Genomic DNA, 12930 nt, shown 5'->3' with positions numbered 1-12930 from the left:
TTTTATCATGTGAATGTGCTGCTATTGCTAATCTCTTTCCAAACAAAATAAGGCACAATAGGACTTCTGTAACATTTCTGTGCTACCTTAATCTAGATGAGATGATGCTGTGCTGACTTCATTTTGTTCACTTTGTCCTTTACCTAGCAGTAAAACTAGGGTTATATTTTCCCACTATTTGGAGACCCAGCTTATTAAACTGATTTTGCAGCCAAAAAAGCCAGAAAGATTGCTTTTAATTAAAAACAAATCTTTGTTTCAATACCTCTTCATATAAATTTCCAATAAAATTTTGACAAAATTGAAAAAATTATATTATTTGCATCATTCTGTCAAATCAGAATTTTTCTATAGTGCTACTTCTTTAGTGCTAGTGCATCAGCATTACAGTGTGCTTCATTAAGTTAAACTGGTTTTAATAACGTGAATGTGGCGAGTTTTCCAATACTGTATGCTTATATTTGTGTTGCTAAGAGCAGATCAGGCACAGGGGCACCAGTTTCATAATCTCGCCTAGGGCACCATAAATCCTAAGGACGGCCCTGCATGCCTCAATTCTCTTTTTCCTGGCCTTGTTCCAGAGCCCTCACAGCCCAATTCTCTGCCCTAACATTGAGCCCTCTACTGCACCCTGAACCTCTCATTCCACCCCCACCCCAAAGCCTGCACCCCCGAGCCAGTGCTCTCATCCCCCTGCACTCCAACTCTCTGTCCCATGTAGCCTGATTTAGGGTGTACTAATAATATTAATTTGGAAAATATGATGAAAATTTAATTTATTAGCTTACATTTTATTTAATTTAATTGAGTTATAAAGTTACAGTTGCATTACTGCTATTCAAAAGATACATATGGCATTATATGCAACAAAGTTTTGGTTAATATACTCACACCCTTCCTTGATAACCTGGTGGTAAGAGACACAGAACCAGCCTTGCAGTTCAGGTTTCTCAATTCTTGAGTGAAAGATGCAGTGCTTAGAAAAAGCTAATGTTACTTTGGGTTTACTTGAATAAGTTAAACTTAAAATCAAATCCTAATAAACAAAGAATAAAAACTTAGGGAAACCGAGGTTAGCAGAGTTACTTTGAAACTTAAAGTTTAAGAACAAGTACAGCCTACTGATAGTAGATAGAGAGAGTGAAGGAAGTTAGTCAGAATGATAGAGCGACGTGCTCTAGCGAGGTGGGTTACCTCTTTTATAGGGCACAAGTGCCGGAAATCCTTCCTCCTATGCCCAAATTTCTTTCCTTACCCACAAAACGTTAGGGTACGCTTACTTCATAGGCTAGTATGTTTGTGCGTGTTGATGACATGTACATATGCACATAAGTTCCCTTGTGGTGTATGTATTAATTCTGTGGGTACAACACTGAAAAACCCCTTATGCCATTCTCCATTGTCGATTGGTCTAGGTAAAGGTCTAGACAGGCGTGGGTACTTCTCTCTTTATTTAACAAGATAAAGGTCAATTTTCCTTTCTGAGTAAAAGGTCACACTATAGAGATGCTAACTTTGCCTTAGCTTAACATACAGGATATGGCCTGTAGGTCCTCTTAAGTCATGTGCCCCAGTCCCCTAGTCATTTTTATTGCCCTCTGCTGGTCTTTCTCCAGTTTGTGCACATCCCTTCTCATGTGGGTCCCAACCCCAAAAGTACTCACATTTCACCCCAATGGCTCCAAAATGTACATGGGGTGCTGCCATGGTCAAGTCACTCTCGAGCTCTCCAGTGGAGCCTGCTAGCAGAGAACAAGATGAAAATTAGCCAGGACGTTGCTCAGTCAATTCCCTCTGCTCCCAGCAGGTGGTATCGGAAACCTCCAAGATCACACACTTCCCTTTCTCTCATCAGCTTCAGGCCCCAGGGTTACAAATGTACAAACCAGTTGAGATTCTCCCCTGGGCTCAGGGTGTGGGGCTGCTCTGAGGGGATGGACTTGCACATTTGGGATATTAGTGCAAAGATACAATTTCAGTTTCTCATAGAGAAAACTGAGGGCATTGGAAGAAGTTTTCAACTAGCAATAATCACGCCTCGGATTAACCTCATTGGCTATGATACTGCCACTTCTTATTTAGTGAAAGGAAAACTGCAGTGACAGCCTGGTTACTGAGATGCAAAACACTTTCCTCCTGGGAGAAACAAGAAGTTAGAATTAGAAATTTACATAGTTTGTTCCAATGTTGGCACAGGTTTAATTTTGCTTCTGTGTAGGTTTGTTTCAGGCTGTGACTGTTTTGGTTTATTGGGTTGTTTTGTTTTTTTTAATTGGAATGGAGCTTTTAATTGACATTTTCTGGATTCGAATGGCTGACATGCAACACCAGTTTTGACATAGTTCTGCATATTTTATACAGATTTGGCCAGTATTCAAGGATGTGATTCCTTTATGGGAGGTTTTAGTGGTCAGGCTTATTTATTTTATGTTATTTTCTCATCCTGCTGTAGCACACCTTTTTGATAAAATGTTGAAATTATTAATTTATGGCATTTGTTAGTTTTATTTTTAAAAACAAAGTTTTTCTTAATGTTTGGGTTTTAAATTAAGCATTGTTTTTTGTTTCAATTTTTCATTTAGGTTTTCGTTGTTGATGGGATCTTTAAGAACTTTGGATTTAAATAATATTTTTATCTCAAGGTTCCAAAGACTCAGACAAGGTTTTCATCTCGAGGCCAAAAGACCAAAAACATCAAGACACTTGATCATGTCCTTGGATAGACCAAGAGACGACTCACACTTGATCTGAGCTCATAGTATTAAAATTTGGACAGATTTAGATTATTAAAGTAAACCCTGTTTACTATTTTATTTTAATAAAGGTTGTATTGCTCCCATAAAGGATGGAGCCTGCCCCCCAATTTTTTTTTGTCTAGCCCATCTCAGTCCCCCACCAAACGAGAAGAGTCTGATGCCACCTGCTGGTCATTGGGTGTCACTGCTGCTCCATGGGAAACACAATCTGTGCTTTACTGTGACCGGTCCCTGGGTGTCACTGCTCCTAGACGGCAGACACACGCTGTGCATTACGCCACCTGGCCACTGGGTGTCACTGCTGTATCAAGGGAAACACCTTCTGTGCATTACCCTGAATGACCACGAGGTGTCACTGCTGCGCCAACGGAGACACCTTCTGTGCATTACTCTGACTGCCCACTGGGTGTCACTGCTGCACCAAGGGAGACATAAGAACGGCCAGACTGGGTCAGACGCAAAGTCCATCTAGCCCAGTATCCTCCTGTCTCCTGCCAGCGGCCAGTGCCAGGGGCCCCAGGGGAATGAACAGAGCAGGGAATCATCCAGTGATCCATCCCCTGTCGCCCATTCCCAGCTTCTGGCAAACAGAGGCTACAGGCACCATCCCTGCCCACCCTGGCTAATAGCCACTGATGGACCTGTCCTCTATTAATTTAGCCAGTTCTTTTTTTTTTTTTGAACCCTGTTATACTCTTGGCCTTCACAACATCCTGTGGCAAGGAGTTCCACAAGTTAACTATGCAACTGCCCTGAGTTTACCCTCCTCACATACCCTGGGTTGTATCTGGAAAAGAGGATGAGGCTGAGGAGAGCCATGATGTGTCTGTCACTGGCTGGTGCCTCAGTTTCCTCTAGGCAGCAGTGCTGCAGGCTCCTTTGGTCAGTTTCCATGCAGCTGTGTCGGGGGAAGGGGGAGTAGAGGCTCATGCTCCCCAGCCCCACGCCCCTCCCCCAGCAGCTGGGGAATCCAGGCCAAATGTAACCCTGGTAGCTGGGCCGGGATTAGCCTGGGCCAGGGTAGGGCTGGGGAGGAATTGTGGGGGAGACAGATGCACCCGCTGTGAGGGGAGATCCTCCCATTCCCTGCCAACCCCCCTCACTCCTTGCAGCACGGCGCCCCCTAGCACTTCTTTCTCTGTCGTGGGGGTGTCTGCTGCCTGCTTCTCCCTTAGCATCATCTCTCCCCTGAGGCACTGGTGTTGCCCGTCCTGTGCAAACAGGCAGGCCCTAGTGTGCCCCATGGTGCTGCCCTGCAATTGCGGGGGCAGCTGTTGGGTGGAATATGGGGGTGGACAAGGCTGGGGACCAGGACTCCTGGGTTCTCCCCCCAAATCTGGGAGGGGAGGGGGGTTAGTGGGTAGAGTGGGGGAGGGGCAGGGCTGGGATCCAGGGCTCCTGCTTTTTCTGGTTTTCTCCACCTCCTGCAGCTGCCTTGGTCCTTTCAGTGCATTTCCTGTTCCAGATTCATTTGCTGACTTGTGCAACTCACCCCAGAGGTGGCTGCATCTCAGTGTTGGGTGAGGCACCCTTGGCTGCATCACCTCCTAACTGCGTCTCTCTCTCCCTGCAGGTGACCCTGCAGCACTCGGCAAACATCCGCACGAGCGGGGGGCGCTTTGAGCCTTGGGCAGGCAGGGGCTAGGCGCCCCCCCAGAGAATGGGACCCAGCCCCCCCTTACTTTTTCCAGGGATTAAAGAGGGGCAAAGGGGGGAAAATCAGAGGAGGGGGGTGGCCAGGGTCCGAGCCGGGGGTCGAACTTGACGGGTCGGGGGGTCAAGCTGCTGGAGGCCGAGGTAGGAGAGGGGCTGAAGTGCAAAGTCAGGGAGGGGGGAAGGAGCCGGGTTAAGCCCAGGGGGAGGCGCTGCCAGAGGGTTAAACCCCGGCACAGGCAGGGCAGAGGGGTAACAGTTACCCCGGGGGCTGAGACTCCAGTGTTTGCAAAAACAGGGTGCGGGGAGCAGAGGGGCTTTTCTATTTCCCCTCCCACAGGCAGCACCTCTCAGCATGGGCTTCCCAGGGCTGGGCTCTTAAAGGCACAGGCATCCCACTGCCTAGACACTGCAGCTCCTCTCTGATGTAACCTACTGAGGTGCTGCAGTAGGAGACTCAATTCAGTGAAACCAGCATTTCCTATATGCCCCCCAGCCAGGGGGCTGTGCACCCCTCCCCCGAATTTCCCCAACGCCCCCCAGTGGTCAGGTAGTTACATGCAGCGCTGCCAATGTTGTCACTGGCTGCAAATCTGAATGGAAATTGAAACGTTAACACACAGTTTAAAAGCAGATCCAACGTATGAAAAATACTTGTACCTGAGAAAGTAAAATAGGTTTGAGAAGTCTGGACAAAGTCGGGTTTCCTCACCCAGCTGTTGTGTTTGCTGACAATTTTGGTGCATTGGCTTCGGCAATGTTGGCCAACCTCAGAATTTCAAATGATGATTTGGAAGCAAGGTGTGGATGAGCTCTAGCCTGAGAGCTAGTGATGAGCCAGGGTTGGGGGAGGCTTTGGGACCAGATTGTATTTACATGAACTCACCTACTCTGCCGAGGTGTCCAGCAGACAGAGCTGTGCTGCCTCTGCTCTAGGTGCCCAGAGGAGGAGGGAAGGTGTGTGGGGCTCCAGCCTGGGAATCTTCTTCCCTCCTGCCAAGCCCTGACTATCAATCCCAGCCCTGACCCTCCTTTCTTCAAGCGCCATGTGGGCCCCAGGAAAAGTGTGGCAGGAAGCACAAGGGCCAAACTGGTGGGCATCAGGTGAAGCAGCAAGAATCCCAACCACCAGGGTAGCAAGTTCTAGAGCCCCAACCCATTGTGGCCACCCCAGCCAGAGACCTGGCTCTAGGAGGTGTGAGTCACCCAGCAGGAGGGGGGAGACTGGCTCTTGCACAGCTGGAGACAGGGAAGTTGAGCACTGTGAGCTACAGGGATTTACCACAAGGTCCCATTGAGATATGAACTCAGATTGCAGGATTCAGAGTCCTGAGTGCTGCCTGTTACACCATGGGACCAGCTCATGCAGCCTTTTCTGCACACCAGCCTTCTCTAAGGAAAAGGATAAATGGACACAAATCAGATATTAGGAATGGCAATATACAAAAACCTGTAGGAGAACACTTCAACCTCCCTGGCCACACAATAGCAGATCTTAAGGTGGCCATCCTGCAGCAAAAAAACTTCAGGACCAGACTTCAAAGAGAAACTGCTGAGCTCCAGTTCATCTGCAAATTTGACACCATCAGCTCAGGATTAAACAAAGACTGTGAATGGCTTGCCAATTACAAAACCAGTTTCTCCTCCCTTGGTTTTCACACCTCAACTGCTAGAACAGGGCCTCATCCTCCCTGATTGAACTAACCTCGTTATCTCTAGCTTGCTTCTTGCTTGCATATATAAACCTGCCCCTGGAAATTTCCACCACTTGCATCTGAAGAAGTGGGTATTCACCCACGAAAGCTCATGCTGCAAAACATCTGTTAGTCTATAAGGTGCCACAGGATTCTTTGTTACTTTTACAGATCCAGACTAACACGGCTACCCCTCTGATACTCTGCACATCAGTGACCCACATGGGGCTGGCTTGTGTAAGGGGGCTCTTGGCCCTTTCCTACAACTTAGTGTGTGGGGGGGGGGGCGGGGGAGTTGGGTGGCTAGTTCCCAGTCCCAATAGAAGGGGGAAGGGCCACTGGGAAATCAGGCCCCTGAGACTGACAGTCCCCAGGGGCAATGGGGAGAGGCCAAAGCTCCAAGTTAGCTGCACTGACAGGCCAGGCAGTGTAATGAGGGAGTCACCAGGCCAGGGGGTCCCATCCTCCGTGGGAGCTGGAACTGCCTGGGCCAGAGTGGGGCGGAGCTAAGGAGAGAGCAGGAGCCCGAGAAGAGCCGGGGAGCAGAGCTGCGCAGGTGTAGTGCCAGAAACTGCTACCTGTAGCAGTTACTGAGACCTGAGGTTGTTCTTATTTGCTGACTTGTCCTAATTGGCTAAAACTTGACAGTGGTTTCTCTAGCAAAGGCCAGTCCCTGGCCCCTTGGTCCAGACATCCTCATTCACATCAGGCTTCAAGTTGAGAATCATTTCCCATTCCCGCTCTGTGGGAGGGGAGACTTTTAAACGCGCTCTCTGTGCGACTGCACCTGGCTAAGCAAAGGGAACAAACCCCCAATCCCCCCTGTGCTTTGGGAGCCAGGTTTGCGGTGGGAATTCTGTAGTTCAGATGACTTCATGCCTGGGCATTGGGATTCTTTACCAGTTTCTCTGGCATTGGGGCAGTTTTGTGCTCACAGCTGTGATGGCTGAGTGGTTAAGGTGTTGGAGTTGAAATCCAATAGGGTTCTCCTGCGCATGTTCAAATCCTGCTCACAGCGAGGCCTGTGTTTTAGCCAGTCTCTCACCGGGGCAATACCTCTGTACAACCCCCTGAGACACTCTCAATTCTCTCCCTACCCCAAGTAAATCCTGTTCTGCTCCTTTCATAGAGATCCCTGGGACACCACCTCACACTGTGTCCCTGAGGGGTCAGGCAAACTCTCAGCGCCTGAAGCCTCTGCCACTCACCTAGTGCCCCATAGATTAGCCATGTTGATGTGCTCTCCTTCACGTAAATCCTGTCAGTGCGACTCCTGGCCTGTCCCCGCAGAAAGGTGTATCCCCTCTGCGGCTGGTGTGAGCTCGGGTCAGAGGAATAGGAGGCTACCGCCCACTCTCCACTGGTTCTGCTACAGAGAAACACGTCCTCTAAGCCGACCTCACTACAGACCTGCCCCAGGTAGTGCTCATTGTAAAAACGTTTCCTCTGAAGGTCGAGAAAACGGGACCAGCGGTTCTCAAGCCGGCTGACACAATTAAAATCCGCCCCAACACCAAACACCATGTGGTCCAGAGGAAGGGAGCCAGTTCCTACCATGGATCTTTCCTTTCACACCTTAACATCAAGTGCCTCCTCTTGGGTCTCTGAATCCCTGCCACATTCCACATGCCAGATGCCCCTTCCCCAGTACTGTCGTCACTCAGCTTTGCAGAGGAGCTTCCCTCCCAAGTCCCTGCCCCCTCTGGCGCCATCTCCAAGGGCCGTCCTGCCTCACTCTGTTCCCGCCATTTTGGGTGACGAATAAGTCATGTGGGAAAGACAGGTCCCATCTCTCATCCTTATAGGTCAGGGGGGCCAACTAGGGGGAGAAGCCCATTGACATAAACAGATAGTTACGGGTTAATGTCTCTTTTACCTGTAAAGGGTTAAGAAGCTCAGGAAACCTGGCTGACACCTGACCAGAGGACCAATAGGGGGACAAGATACTTTCAAATCTTCGTGGAGGGAAGGCTTTGTTTTGTGTTCTTTGTTTTGGGGGTTGTTCGTTCTTGGGACTGAGAGGGACCAGACGTCCATCCAGGCTCTCCAAATCTTTCTGAATCAGTCTCTCATGTTTCAAAATTGTAAGTAATAGCCAGGCAAGGCGTGTTAGTCTTATGTTTGTTTTCTCAGTTTGTGAATGTTTCTTTTGCTGGAAGGATTTTTACCTCTGTTTGCTGTAACTTTGAATCTAATGCTGGGGGGGAGGGGGGTCCCTCTGGTCTCTATGAATCTGAGTACCCTGTAAAGTATTTTCCATCCTGATTTTACAGAGCTAATTTTTACCTTTTCTTTCTTTAATTAAAAGCTTTCTTTTTAAGAACCTGATTGATTTTTCCTTGTTTTAAGACCCAAGGGGATTGGGTCTGAAATAACCAGGGATTGGTGTGGGAAAAAAGGAGGGGGGATGGTTAATTCCTCTTTGTTTTAAGATCCAAGGAGTTTGGATCTGTGTGAAGCCTCTCAAGGCAACCCAGGGAGGGGAAAGTCTGGGGGGAAAGTTAAATTCTCCTTGTTTTAAGATCCAAGGAGTTTGGATCTATGTTCCCCAGGGAAGGTTTTGGGGAAACAGAAAGTGTGCCAGACACTGATCTCTGGCTGGTGGCAGTGTTACCAGATCTAAGCTAGGAATTAAACTTAGAAGGGTCCATGCAGGTCCCCACATCTGTACACTAAAGTTCAGAGTGGGGGAGGAAACCTTGACACCCATGATCTCTGTTATCCTGCTGGGGAGCTCAAAATCAGGTACTTGCCTCAGATAAAGGTGATGCTGCCTTCCCAGAGGACAAGCCACCCCTGCACAAAGAGGGATAAAAGGGCCTGCCAAAGCCCAGGATTGAACCAGCGACCTTTAGATCTTCAATCTAATGCTCACCTAACTGAGCTACTTTGGCAGCTATAAAATAGCATTTTGGCCTGTTGCTGCTCTGCCCGGGATGTTTTTGCAGCAGTTGCACACAAAAAGGACGTCATTGTGAGCGGCCCATGAAGACAAGACTCGCTTTTGCCTGCCTTGCTCAGCTTGACTTGCTGCCTCACCCCGTTCCTGCCCTAGTGCCCGGGTTGACCTGGTGGTGGAAGGGGACTGGGGGCCAGTGGCACGGGGAGGAAGTTGAGCTGGACCCTGAGCTAGACTAGACCCTGGCGGTGAGAGTCTGGCCACCACTTGCCGCCCCCCTCTGTTGTCCTGGCTTCCCCCACTGGGCGCCATTTCGGGAGGGACGTGGGGCTTCTGCCTCCCTTCCCTGATTTTCACATCGCAGAGGAGTGTGAACAGGAAAACGAACGGCTGCTCCACACCCCCACCGGAGGAACCCGACGCCCTTAGCTGCTCCCCTCGCTCCCCCCGAGCTATGCTACTGAGTGGAAGCGTCCTGTGCCCATCACACAGAGGTCGATTAATCAAAACCCTCTTCTGCCAGCACCGGGCCTCCTTGTTCTTACACTGGGCCTGCAAGTGAGGGGGCGGCTGGCACAGCGCCAAGAGTCTAACCTGTGAGGCAGGAGGCGGCTGATGCCCGCAGCCTGCTGGGAGCTCCCAGAAGTTATTAAGGGACAGAGACTCCTCAATGCCCTTAGTAACAAGGGTTTGGGGCTCACCGAGGCCAGTAAGGGGTCACTATGTCGGCCCTATAACCCTGGGTGTCAGGTCGCTGTGCAGCTTTGATCTAGAGCTCGGATCCCAACAACCGACCAGCAGCCCACAGCCTCCCCCTGGGTCAGCCCCACCTGGTTCCTCCTTACAGGCCGACCTTACCCCCCTTCCAGCCCCGGATTCACCCCCTAATCATCCTACTGCCACTCAGAGCCACAGCCGTAGAGGTGCTGAAGGAGGGAGGGGTGACTCTAGGGTGGGGTTCTTCTCTAAAGATGGCTGGCAGAAAGGTGGTGCTCAGCTCTGTCAGGGACCTGCCCAGTAACCTCGCTGCCAGGGGATGCAGACGTTTCTGTAAGGCCATTAAATGGGGTATTTGGCTTCTGAATGAATATGAGGAATGTGCAATCCTGAGAGGGAATTTCCATCCCTCTTTCCGGTACTTTTCAGGGCCCCAGTGGCCTAATGGATAAGGCATTGGCTTCCTAAGCCAGAGATTGTGGGTTCAAGTCCCATCTTGGGTGGAAAAACTCCTCCCTTCTTGTATATTGCAACAAAGCCTTGGTGTTATTTTCCCCAAGGAAGCTGGGAGACGTTTGAACCCAAAGTACTGGATCTTGGGAACAATCCCCCAGAAATGGCATCTTCTACTTCACAAACGCTTTCTAGACCCATCAGTAGCAAACACTTAATACTAGTGTTTGTCTGAGAATAGAAGGAAGGGGAGTGTTTACTCCAACACCTCAGTGAGTGAAACAGACAGAAAGAGCAAGGCTGTCCTGAAAGAGAATGGATCTGTCTGGAGACAAAGCAGAACCTGAGAATGAGCAACAGTGTGAAAAGAAGAACTTCAAATGTGTGTTAGGTGTTAGATAGGTTGGTCTGACAAATTTCAAGAAAATACCAATGCTCGTACACTGATGCGGACACTGGCTGCTTCTGGTGTTTTACTGAGAGTTCATTGAGAAATATTTTCCTTAACTATGTTATGGAATATTGGGTGGGCTATAAAGGCACCATTTCTCCTGCTTTTGCCCTTCAAGACAACACGGCTACATGGCATGCGGCCAATGCTCACCTTCCAGTCAACTGCTAGAGAAGACAACACAGACAGGGATGGCAGCAGGGCAGACTGGAGCTCCACGGAGATGGTGGGACCAGGTCTCATCAATGGGGAGGTGGCCACCCCACCATGCACAAGGCTGAGCCAGTAAGTGCGGCGTGTGCTCCACGGTGCCCCTACTCCCTGCATGTGGTGGGGGGGGGCAGTTACTGAGTTCGGTTGGTCTGGCAAATTTAGAGCTTGGCTACACTTGCAGATGTAGAGCACTGGGAATTAAACCACAGAAGGGAAACCGCTGCCGTGTGTTCACACTGACAGCTGCAAGCGCACTGGAGTAGCCACATTAGCAGCTCTGGCAATGCCACAGAGAGCAGTGCACTGTGGTAGCTATCCCAGTGTGCAAGTGGCTGCAATGTGCTTTTCAAATGGGGGACGGGAGTGGAGTGTGACAGGGAGTGTGTTGTGTGTACGTGGGGGGAGCGACAGTGTGTTTGGGGGGACTGAGAGTGTGTCAGCATGCTGTCTTGTGTGTTCGGACAGCAGCAGACCCCCCCTCTCTCACACACACTCACAGCAGCAGCATTCCACACTAATGGTTGCTTTGTCCCAGAGCAGATAAGCAGCCGGCTGTCGGAAACGGAGCTTTGAAAGGGGATATCCGCATGCCTGCAGCCGATTTCAAAACAATGATCAGAGTGGGCACTTGACTTCAGGGGATTATGGGACATTTCCTGAGGCCAAACACAGTGCAGTGATGCAACACGTCATCCACACCGATGCCCGGGTATTTCAGCAGGGCTCAGCGAGCTTTATACTTCTCATGGAGGTGGATTACCAGGAGCGCTCCACCTACAGAGCCCAGGCGCTCCATGTGCCTTGCCAGTGTTGACACCTCAGGAGTTAGGGCACCCGGGGCTGCTTTAATGGGCTCTAACTTGCAAGTGTAGCCAAGTCCTTAGACTATGTCACTTGTGTGACTTACTTGGGCTATTGTAATAAATACAATAGACGTGCAATGGTCAGAAATTGCACCAGCAGAAAAGTATATTGCAGGGAAACTATAAGGAAATTAAGAGTTTAAATTATCCTCCACATGTCCCACATCCCACTAAAATGAATCCAACCCACAGGGCACGTGGGCAGAAGTATCAGTATCAGGATGCTACATTGTTAGCACAGTAAATGAAGCTGCAAAATAAATGATGTTTAAATGACCTCACTCTATTTTTTACAATCCGGTGTTAAGAGGTAATAGATACAGATGGACACCAGGCAGGGTCGTTTGGAGGACGAAGCCTTTATGCTTCCATCCCCCACCACTGTCAAGTTTTAGCCAATTAGGACAAGTCAGCAAATAAGAACAACCTCAGGTATCAGTAACTGCTGCAGGTAACAAAGTCCTACAGGGAGCAGTTTCTGGCACTACACCTGCGCAGCTCTGCTCCCCGGTTCTTCTCAGGCTCCTCCTCTCTCCTTAGCTCTGCCCCACTCTGGCCCAGGCAGTTCCAGCTCCTACAGAGGATGGGACCCCCTGGCCTTGTGACTCCCTCATTACACTGCCTGGCCTGTCAGTGCGGCTAACTTGGAGCTTTGGCCTCTCCCCATTGCCCCAGGGGACTGTCAGTCTCAGGGTCCTGATTTCCCATTGGCCCTTCCCCCTTCTATTGGGACTGGGAACTAGCCAACCAAACCCCCCACTAAGCTTTAGTAAGGGGCCAACAGTCCCTTACTCGAGCAGGTCCCATGAGGGTCACTGATGGCCAGAGAAGGGAGCATGAGCTGGTCCCATGGTGTAACGGGCAGCACTCAGGACTTTGAATCCTGCAATCTGAGTTCAAATCTCAGTGGGACCTTGTGGTAAAGCCCTGGAGCTCTCGCTGCTCCACTTCCCTGTCTCCAGCTGTGCAAGCACCATTTTTTTCCCCTCCTGCTGGATGGGTCAGGGCTCTAGAACTGACACCTGAAGGTTGGGATTCTCACGGCTTCACCTGGTGCCCACAAGTCTGGCACTTGCCACTGTGCTTTCCCTCTTGCCCACCTGGCGCTTGAAAGAAGCAGGGCCAGGGCCAGGCTTCATACTCAGGGCTGGGCAGGCGGAAGCCCAGCACCTCTCCTCCTCTGGGCACCTGGAGCAGAGGCGGCTGGTGCTGACAGCTCCAAGGGAAGGTT

The 12930-nt window shown here is 50.1% G+C and overlaps 4 non-coding genes across 4 annotated transcripts; 3 read left to right on the top strand and 1 right to left on the bottom strand.

The window, feature by feature from the left end:
* Positions 1-1942: 1942 nt before the first annotated feature.
* Positions 1943-2082, bottom strand: LOC120389446. Its single transcript, XR_005590924.1, has one exon. It is a non-coding gene; the product is annotated as a U4 spliceosomal RNA (small nuclear RNA).
* A 4957-nt stretch (positions 2083-7039) lies between these two features.
* TRNAS-UGA lies at positions 7040-7121 on the top strand. Its single transcript has one exon. It is a non-coding gene; the product is annotated as a tRNA-Ser (tRNA).
* Positions 7122-10149: 3028 nt separating this feature from the next.
* Positions 10150-10222, top strand: TRNAR-CCU. Its single transcript has one exon. It is a non-coding gene; the product is annotated as a tRNA-Arg (tRNA).
* A 2320-nt stretch (positions 10223-12542) lies between these two features.
* On the top strand, positions 12543-12614 carry TRNAQ-UUG. The gene has a single exon. It is a non-coding gene; the product is annotated as a tRNA-Gln (tRNA).
* Positions 12615-12930: the final 316 nt, after the last annotated feature.

This window comes from Mauremys reevesii, linkage group 23 (genome assembly GCF_016161935.1).
Source record: "Mauremys reevesii isolate NIE-2019 linkage group 23, ASM1616193v1, whole genome shotgun sequence".
Lineage (NCBI taxonomy): Eukaryota > Metazoa > Chordata > Testudines > Geoemydidae > Mauremys > Mauremys reevesii.
Note: the sequence above shows the minus strand (reverse complement) of the source record. Positions and strands in the feature narration are given on the sequence as shown.